We start from the raw sequence: 10187 nt of genomic DNA, 5'->3' as shown, positions 1-10187 counted from the left end.
GCTCAGTAAATAATTTTTCAAAGAACAAATAAATGAATGAAATATTATCATCATCATAACTCACTTGTATACTGTTTCACAGTTGTGTTGTGGTTGAGCCAAAAGATCTTAAGAACATACCCATATATCTAGAAAAATAGTTTATTTTTTGTGTTCATCAATCTTCAAGGCTACTTGAAGGTCTGGCAGCTACTTGAGGGCCTTCCTCGTGCTTCATTCTGAGATATATTAATCTCACAAAGCCAACTTCTTATGTCCACCTGAGATAAAATTAATAAAACCAAAGACATAAAGGCCATCCCCAAATTCAATCATGGATGAAGTATATTTCATATGATCTTAAAAACTCTTTTAGGGTTAGGAGAGCAACTTTCCCCTGAAAGCTCAAACTACCACTTCCAAATGAGCTTCCTACCAATTTATACCTTCCTTGTTTCTTTAATCTTTACAGTATTACATTCTACCACCAATCTTTTTTTTTTAGGTTTCAAATGTACTTTATTTCTTCAACCATGCCATATTTTAATGGGTGCACAGTGCTTCTACTTCACATCAACTGTGAGTTGGTTTTGAAACAATTCAGTATTACACCAACAGGGATGATTACTGATCTCTCCATTCCTTTGGGGTGACTCTGCCAACAGGGGACAGGTTCCATTCTATTCCAATTTGTGTTGCTATATATGCCCATACAGCAACACAGAAAGTGGCTCCACTAGCTAATACGGCATTACCATATTTGTCGTGGAAATCAGGCGTCCTTTTCTGGTGGCTCTGCCTTGCCATTGTTTGTGGAATGCTTTGTACTCGGAGACACTTAGAGCACTCTGGCCATGGGAAACATCCTGAAGCTGAAGACAGAACGGCGCAACTGCAGCTGCTCCTTCGCTACAAACTCGTGCCAAGTCTCCTTGCAAAATGCTACCACCAATCTTTTAAGAACTCTCAATTCTTAAAAACAATTCACCTCTAATAAATTTATTAAAAAAATTTTTAAATACAATGTCATTCTCATTTTCCTAAGAGCTCTCTGTATAATGCCATGTATTATCATACACACTGCCATTTTAAAGATAAGGATACCAAAGTTTTAATGGAGTCAATACATTCAAAAGGCTGTACAAGATGTATGTGGTAGAGCTAAAATTTAAAACAGTTTTACGATGTTAAATATCATTTTTCTATTTCATCATAATTCTCTCCTATAAGAAATATACTGAATATTAGTAACTTTAAAAGCTAGGCATTGCCAGTAAATAAACCATATCAACAATTGTGTTTTGAGAGACTCCTGGGTGGCTCAGTTGGTTAAGCGTCTGTCTTTGGCTCAGGTCATGATCCCAGGGGCCTGGGATCCAGCCCAGAGCGGGGAATCCCTGCTCAGTGGGGAGCCTGCTGCTCCCTCTCCCTCTGCCATTCCCCAAACTTGTGCTCTCTGGCTGTCTCTATTTCTCTGTCAAATAAATAAATAAAAAATCTTAAAAAGAAACCAACAACAACAACTGTTCTTTGACTTATAAGTTACCTGCAATTTTGTCAACAGGCTCCTATCTAACTCTATAAATGCATATATAAGAGATTTTGGAGCTGAAATTTTGCATAATCTACATTAAACATCATTTAGTATGCATAAGACAGCTGAGGTCCAGAGGGAACACGTCCAACCTAGTCCATCACCACACACCTATTTGGGAGCTTAGCAGATACTAGAATTGATTTTTCTAACATGTTTCTTAGACCATATGTAAATTTTCAAGTAATTGTGTATCTATGAGAATAGCCTAAGAGAGTGGTTCTCAACACTGCCTCACCTAGGTTTCTGATCAAGACCTAGACCTAGAAACAATGAATCGACTCTCTGAATGAGGTCTTGACATCACTATTTTTATAAAGTTCTGCAAGTTCATCCTAAAGTGTAGCACGGGTGGGAAACCTACAGGTTAAAAGCTACCTGGTCGCCAAATGTTGTCCTGAGCATTCAAACTGCAGTTTTCTCTATTAACTGCTGAATGCCATGTTTCTTTCTCATTTCCTTCATCAATGTCATTTCCTACTGTTCCTGTAATAAGCTGAGTGTGTGTGTGTGTGTGTGTGTGTGTTTAATCTCAACCACCTCTGTGTAAAGAGAGCATAGTTTACCTTTCTAACATGCTGTATGAATAGGGAATAGAGGCAAAATCCTGCTTTAAGCATTTATGTGAATGACTGCATGTGTAGGTCTGTGGACCTTCTGAAAATGAAATTGAAAACTACTTGAATTTAAAAATCTTGTCATTCTTGCCTAAAATTTTTATATCTAAACTGTCAGAAAAAGGTACGTCCTTATAAATTTATACGTGAAGTAAGAGAAGGCTATTTCATTCTGATGTGTTTACCCTACGTACCATTCTCCGCCATGTTCTTTAAGGTAAGGGATTACAATGCGGTCACTTGCTTAAAATGTGTATTAACAGTTATAACTATATATATTTTTAAACTTCTCTTTTTACGCATCATTTCATTTCCATCTGTGAAATTTAGCTTTCTCCTTACTTTAGGAATGTCTGAAGGGCAAACGATTAACTGAGTGAGTCTTAATGCAAATTGCCCCATAGTGAATACATTAATTAGATGAATAATAATAATAATAATAATAATAATAACCAAGAAAAGGGATACACCAAGGTAAATCATAGTGTGAATATACACGAGCCCATAAGTAATGTGGTTTGATAAAATGAATGCAATGGCATTAAAGAAACATTTGTCTTTATGTGGCATGTGATTGGTATCTCAATATATTAAGCACATATAATCAGGTATTTTTATTTTCTCCAAGTTTTACTAATGGTCTCATGGTGAACCATTGTACAAATCTGTGGTTAAAACTCTAGATGTATATAAATGCTGAAAATACAAGTCCAGACAATAGATCATAATAGTTTTGAGAAGAGGTATCAAAATTAAAAGCTGTGTGTTTGGTAGCAGCACTATTCTCCCTGAATGGCAAGGAAAGCTTGCCCTCCTAAAGTAAATAGTCTAAGGTATTCTTCATTTCACTAATTTACAAAAGAAAAAATAAACTGAAGGGTAGTAAATGTGCTCAATTCATGGTTATAATTATACATATCTTCATAAAATAGAGACTTTCATATTTTGGTTTTGATTTCCATATTTAAATTTCTGCAAAACATATTCTGAGAAAAAATATTTACAACCTCGTTATAAAAGATAAACTTATAATGCTTATAATATATTCAGAATAAATTTAAATTATGAGTTTCTTTTATCACGAGCTTATAAAAATCATGAAACATCAACCCAGTGAGTTGGAAATATTGACAAAATGTCACAACTGTCTTCATTTACTACAGGCTTCAGTTTTCCGCCCTTACTCTGACAAGACAGTCACCTGACAAGCCAGTTAGCATAAATGACTCACCACTCCCTGAACTCTTGTATGTGAGACAGTCAGGACCCTGCACTTCAAACTGTCATACACCATTATCAAGTTTCAGGTTGTCAGTCTCTTAGCTGAAGGATATTACCTTCCCAAAGTCTAAATTCTTCTGATATTTTGTCTTTCGGTGTCAGCATCAAAATATGCGATCTTTGATCACTAATCTAATCCTTTATAGAGCTGTAAACAGACAGCAACAAAGCAAGAATTCTGTTTTGATTGATGGATTGTTATTTTGTGATCTTGGGATTCAGAGAATGATTTTTAGTGACTGCTTATGTCTTCTACATTTAGGATCAAATCCAAACCTTTATTACTGCAAAATTTAAATGAAAATAGTTAAATTTTTTTTTAGCTATTTATGGCCTTCAGCAGCTTTCAAATTTAGTTTTCAGAGCAGTAATTGTCCAAAGGCAAACTAAATTAATAAAATTTGATTCTTATACACCCCTTGTGTACAACGATCAATAGAACTCCACATCTACATGCATATAAAGAATGGTTAAATAACAGTTTAGACAAATCATAAAAATTTTAGACATTTAAGACCTATCTGCATGCATGAACTACTATGAATTTAATAAAATTTGACACCCTGGGTACTGACCTGTTTCTAAATACTGCCTAATAATACCATGACTGGAAAGGTCTACCACAACAAATCAATGTAGCTGAACACTTATGTACACATATGGTAATTAATCATAGAATTATTTTTTTAATATATATATATTTTTTAAAGATTTTATTTATTTATTTGACAGAGAGACAGCCAGCGAGAGAGGGAACACAAGCAGGGGGAGTGGGAGAGGAAGGAGCAGGCTCCCAGCAGAGGAGCCTGATGTGGGACTCGATCCCAGAACGCCGGGATCACACCCTGAACCGAACACAGACGCTTAATGACTGAGCCACCCAGGCGCCCCTAATCATAGAATTATTTGTAAGAACAAACTAATTGGGGGGAAATCTCTGTGTTAAACAGTAGGAAATTATGTACAAATCACGATGTATCTATATAGAATACTATGACATGCCAATATTTTACTTTCTAGATAGGGAGATTAATGCTTTCATGTATTTTATTGTGCTGTTCAAGAGCTGGAGATTTATGCCTCATCAGCCTACAGTATTCAAACAATGGAAAGTCTTCCTTGAGCAGAAATTATTCAAACATTTAACTCAACATGTGAATTTAAATATTCATGATTAAGAGAAAATGCATGAAATCCAATGGACCTATATAATAAAATCTCTTCCTCAATCTCAAAAGCTTTAAAAATATTTAAGAGGCATATAAATCACTCAGCTCTCTGCAAGAGATGACTGGTGACGAGACTGAACACACCTATTGCACATTCTGTGAATGTCTGAATCATCTACACCTGCAAACACTGCTAGAAATTGAAGAAATGAAAGTCAGGTTTACGTCCTGACGAAACTCATCATTTATGGAAAACACACCAGATGACCATATACATCCAGTGTGGGAAGGCTTCACAGGAACACAAGAATTCCCCATTTTCACACAGCTAACAAGTAGTGATGGACCTGCAGGCAGCACTAAAGAAACTCTAAAATTTTTCATATGTCAGGAATTTGAACGGACAAATCCCCAAATCACATTTTGTATAAAAGGACCATGGTATTATACACTAAGAAGCTGAATCTGAAATCATTCCAGTGGAAACCAATTAAATTTGCAGCTGAGTAAAGCAATGAACGAAACTCAAGAATGCAGTTTGACATTAATATTCTTGATGATTTTTTCTGAAAACTTGGTAATCATTCTAGTAGCTTCTTCATAGTGGCTAAGCGGTTTTAAAAAGCTCTTTGAATCGTATAAAAAATACGTTAATGTACAGATGGTTTTGGTGATAAAAAAGACAGACTGGTAAAAACTGCAAAGAGAGTAAGGGAAGATTCTAAATTATTGTTTAAACTAATATATATTATTGATAGCCTCCAAAATAACACTTAATGTATTTTACTGAAATACATTGTATTATATTTTCTTCATCCATGCTAATGTATTTGGCTGAATCTTTCATTAAAAAAAAAGACAGTGAGAGTAGGTGATGACAAGTTGAACTTTTCTAATAAGTCTCATTACAATGCAAATTTACATTCCTTTGCTGTATATATAAGGGATAATTTGGACACATGTTTAACTGACTTTCCCTATTAAAATTCGCCATAAATGAACTGTCAAATTCAAATTGCTCTAAGCACAAAAGCCAACAAAGTCAAATTAAAGTAACTAACAGTAAAAAAAAGATTACTGCATCTTCGTGAAGGAAAAAAAATTAAAAATAATTAAATGAAGAGTAGCCTCGTATGTGGCAAATAAGATGAAATAATAACTTGAATTTGACCCACTCAAAGTACTTCTTTTAAGAATGTCTTTCTACATGAAGGTAAAGACAGAAAAAGTGGATAATGCTTGGTTTGGCTTGTGTTTTTTGTTTTTTGGATTTTTTTCCCCCTGAGCCATGTCAGTATTTTCTCTTTACATATGAAAGAGGATACAGGATTTCCCCGAGTTTGCATATTGAGAAGGGACATTTCATTCCATTTCTGGAAGGAACAGCAGGAGAGAAACACTCCAGAGACTCTGCACCACCTCACTTTTTTCCAGGAGGGAGGAATGATTTAGCTGACTACTGCAACTGGGAGAGGGAAATAAATACGAAGACTGCCCTTCAGAGCTCTCTCTCTGGGAACTGCCTGCCTGCTAAGAGGGTCCTTGGGATCTGCTGATGTCAATGTCAGTCAGCTGTCCAACACTGCCTGTGACATCATAGCTCTCAACTGGAATATACATTAAGAGGTCCATGTGGCCACAAGTCCATTCCACCTTCTCCAGCTTACATTCAGTGGGTGGGGGAGAAAGTTGATTTTGATTTTGAGTCTAGCTCCAAAATGATTACAACCTTGGGAATTAAAGAAGGGTGCTATGTTTCATCTTTTTAGAATCTACATATACACAATACCAACACATGATAGCAATTCCATCAATTAAATGGATTACTTTAATCAATCAAATTCTCCTTTAGAATTTAAATAAAATATGAAGCATATCTGCTTTTTCACAGGACTCTTCATTTTCCATCTCAGACTATTCTGTTTCTGTGACCATTTTATGCACATTACACTGTTTCATGTATTTTGCCTGTTTTTTCTTTGTTTGGTACTTTTAGTTGTTGCACATGGGAGGGTAAATCTCTTCAATGTTAATCCATCTTGGCCAGAAGTGGAAGTACTTGGTTTTCCATTTGTACTGTCTCTATAAACCATCTATACTTATTCTCAAAAGAGCTATCAAAAACATTCAACATTTGCCAAATAGTCTAGCATTTTAGATAATTTATATATTCAATTTAATTTCATAGTGAGCTACTTCTAAGAGCCCTTCATCCCTTGATCCAAACTGTCCTTCATATTCTTTTTATTGGCTTTATTTCTTAGAGCAATTTAGGCTCATAGCAAAATTGGAAAGATAGTACAGAGAGTTCACAGATACAATCTTCCCCCCCAAACACAAAAATTCCCCCATTATCAACATCCCCACCAAAGATGTGGATTTGTTAAAACCGATGAGCCTATACTGACACATCATAATCATCCAAAGCCCATAGTTTACATTAGGGTTCATTCTTCATACTGAATATTCTCATTTATTATATATTTTGTCTCATGTTCATGAGAAATATTGATCTGTAGTTCTTTCCTTATAAAGTCTTTGTCTAGTTTTGGTATTAGGGTAATGCTGCCTCATAGAATGAGTTGGGAAGTATTCCCTCAGCTTCTAATTCTCTGAAAAAGATTGATATAATTTCTTCCTTGAATGTTTGGAAGAATCCACCAGTGAACCCACCTGGGCCTGGTGCTTTTTTGTTTGGAAAATTCAATTTCTTTAATAGATATAGGCCTATACAAATCATCTATGTCTCAAGAGTCTTTAGTAGATTAGGTCTTTCTGGGAATTTGTCCTTTTCATATAGGTTATCAAATTTGTGGGCACGGAATTATTCATTGAATCCCTTTATTATTATTTTAATGTACATGGCATCTCTCTTTCATTTCTGATAATAACTTTTGCCTTCAATCTTTTTTTGTCCTTAGCTCTGTCAGAGGCTTATCCATTCTACGATTCCTTTTCCTCTCTTTTCTTAACATATCCATTATACTTTTTGTAAAAACTTTTTTTAGGTGTTGCTAATTCAAGTCCAGTTTCAAATATACTATACCAATTGATGAGTAGTCTGAGTTCCTAATAATAATAAAATAATCCAATTTCTCCCTCTTGTGTCTTGTTTCATTGCTGTCATTCATTTTACTTACAATAAACACACGTAAGTACATATATTAAATATATGTATTATACATTTATAGTTATATATTTATTATTTATAGTACACATATTTGCATATTAAATATATGTATATTTCTGAAATACCTAACATATATAATCAAATACACTGTTGGCATCATTATTTTGAACTGTTGTTAGATCAATTAAGGAGAAGAAAAATAACAGTTTTTATTTTACCTTCACTTATTTCTTTGATGCTCTTCCTTCCTTATGAAGAGTCAAGTTCAGGATGCATATCATTTTATTTCTCTCCAAAGAATTTTTAACATTTCTTGCAAGGCAGGTCTACTGGCAACAAATTTCCTATTTTCTATAGATTAAAAATGATATACCTAGGTTAGTTTTCTTTTCTTTTCTTTTCTTTTCTTTTCTTTTCTTTTCTTTTCTTTTCTCTTCTCTTTTCCCTCCCTCCCCCTTCTTTCCTTCCTTCCTTCCTTCCTTCCTTCCTTCCTTCCTTCCTTCCTTCCTCTCTCTCTTTCTTGTCATTTATCTTACCAGTGTTTTATGGATCTGTGGTTTGGTGTATGAAATTAATTTTGGAAAATTCTCAGTAATTGTTATAAATGTTTCTTCTGTTCCTTTCTCTCTTCTTGTATTCCCATTACGTGGATGTTGCAACTTTTGTAGTTATCACGCAGAGCTTGGATATATTGTGTTTTATTTTGTTTTGTTTTTTAGTCTTTTCTCTTTGCTTTTGGGTTTTAAGGATTCTATTGATATATCCTATAGTTTAGAGATTCTTTTCTCAGCTATGTCCAGTCTAATAAGAAACCTGTCAAAGGCATTCTTCATTTCTGTTACATGGGAGGAAATCAATGGAAAGATGAGATAATCTCCTAGTGCATACTCCATAAATTTGGTATACAAAAATTTCACCTAGTCACCTGTATTGGTTTTGTAGGACTGCCCCAACAAAATACTGTAAGTTGGTGGCTTAAAAAACAGAATTTATTTTCTCACAGTTCTGGAGGCTGCAAGTCCAAGATCAAGCATGGTTGGTTTCTCCTGAGGCCTCTCTCCTTCACTTGCAGATGGTTGCCCTTTTGTTGCCTCTTTTCATGACTATCCCTCTGTATTACATCCCTGATGTCTCTCTCTATGTCCTAATCACCTCTTTTAAGGATGCCAGACAGATTCAATTAGAGCTCACCCTTATATCCTCATTTTAACTTAAATTACCTCTGTAATGGCTCTGTCTTCAAATACAGTTTCTGAGGTCCTGGAAGGTAGGCTTCCACACTGACTTTTGGAGGGACACAATCCAATCCATAACATCATCTAAATTTTTGAATGCTTTTTTATTATTGCTCCTCACAGTGACCATTGCCTCAAATTCCTTAAAATTTAGTGTTCTACAATTTAAACAAATGTTAACATCTCCTTACAGGTGTGTGTGTCCATTGTGCTTCTCATTTATCACTTACTCTTCCATCTTTTACATCTTTCCAAAATTTATTATAATTTGTCTACCACTATTGTTTCCTCTACTTTTATATTAATTCTAGTATATATCTACCACTTTATTACCATTTATCTAGGATCTTAGAAGTGAGATGTGTTAAAGAAATATTCAAGCTACATATTTTATCAGAAATTAAACAAATATTTTTTGACCTGAACTGGTTGCTGGTAAAATCACTAAAATAAACACAAATATTTTAATGTTTTCCTCTAAACTGGTCTCTCCCAAAATACGTAAAAAGGTCTTCACCTAGAGAATATAATTCGAATTTAACATCCTGAGCAGTCATGTTGGACCTGGGGTGAGCCTCTTGGCTTCCTAATAGCATAAGTTTGGACTGAGAGCTGCCAATGAGCTGAATATGATCAACAGTGATTCTTTCAGTGCCAATGGCCATGTGTATATGATGATTAAAGAAATCCATTTAAGTCTCTTATGGATAGAAGCCTAGTTCCACTAATTACTGTAATAACTGAGGCATTTGAAAAAATGCTAACTTAAATATAGTGTGGGAGTTCCACTTGTACCATGACAGTGTAAGGAGTTCCATGAATCTGCTCCCCAGTGAAACTGGGGAGAATAATAAAATAGAAGAGCAAGATTTAAATTTTCTGGCAATGGCCCAGAGGGCATAAAGAAAATTAAAAAAAAAAACACTTATTCAAGAAAATATACTAATACTCAGTAAGAATTGTAAGTCTATTGTACCTTAATTAACACCCATGCCATCCCTCCTCCTCCTAGCTCAGTGAGGTAGAAACTCTACTTCATACTGGTATAGTTAGTAAGACAGAGCTCCCTCTTCCTCAAGCTCCCAGACAGAGGATTATCTATGGAGGGGCAGGACATCATCATTTTGAATTTTGCCTTCAGCTACCTACTGGTGAGGCTAGGTTCTGGGGAATAAAACCAAG

The 10187-nt window shown here is 34.9% G+C and overlaps 1 pseudogene; it reads right to left on the bottom strand.

Moving 5' to 3' along the window:
- Nucleotides 1-472: 472 nt before the first annotated feature.
- LOC103664436 lies at nucleotides 473-2397 on the bottom strand (annotated as a pseudogene).
- Between the last annotated feature and the right edge of the window lie 7790 nt (nucleotides 2398-10187).

The sequence above is a fragment of the Ursus maritimus genome, unplaced genomic scaffold (genome assembly GCF_017311325.1).
Source record: "Ursus maritimus isolate PB19 unplaced genomic scaffold, ASM1731132v1 scaffold_20, whole genome shotgun sequence".
Lineage (NCBI taxonomy): Eukaryota > Metazoa > Chordata > Mammalia > Carnivora > Ursidae > Ursus > Ursus maritimus.
This window is presented reverse-complemented; position numbering and strand designations above follow the sequence as displayed.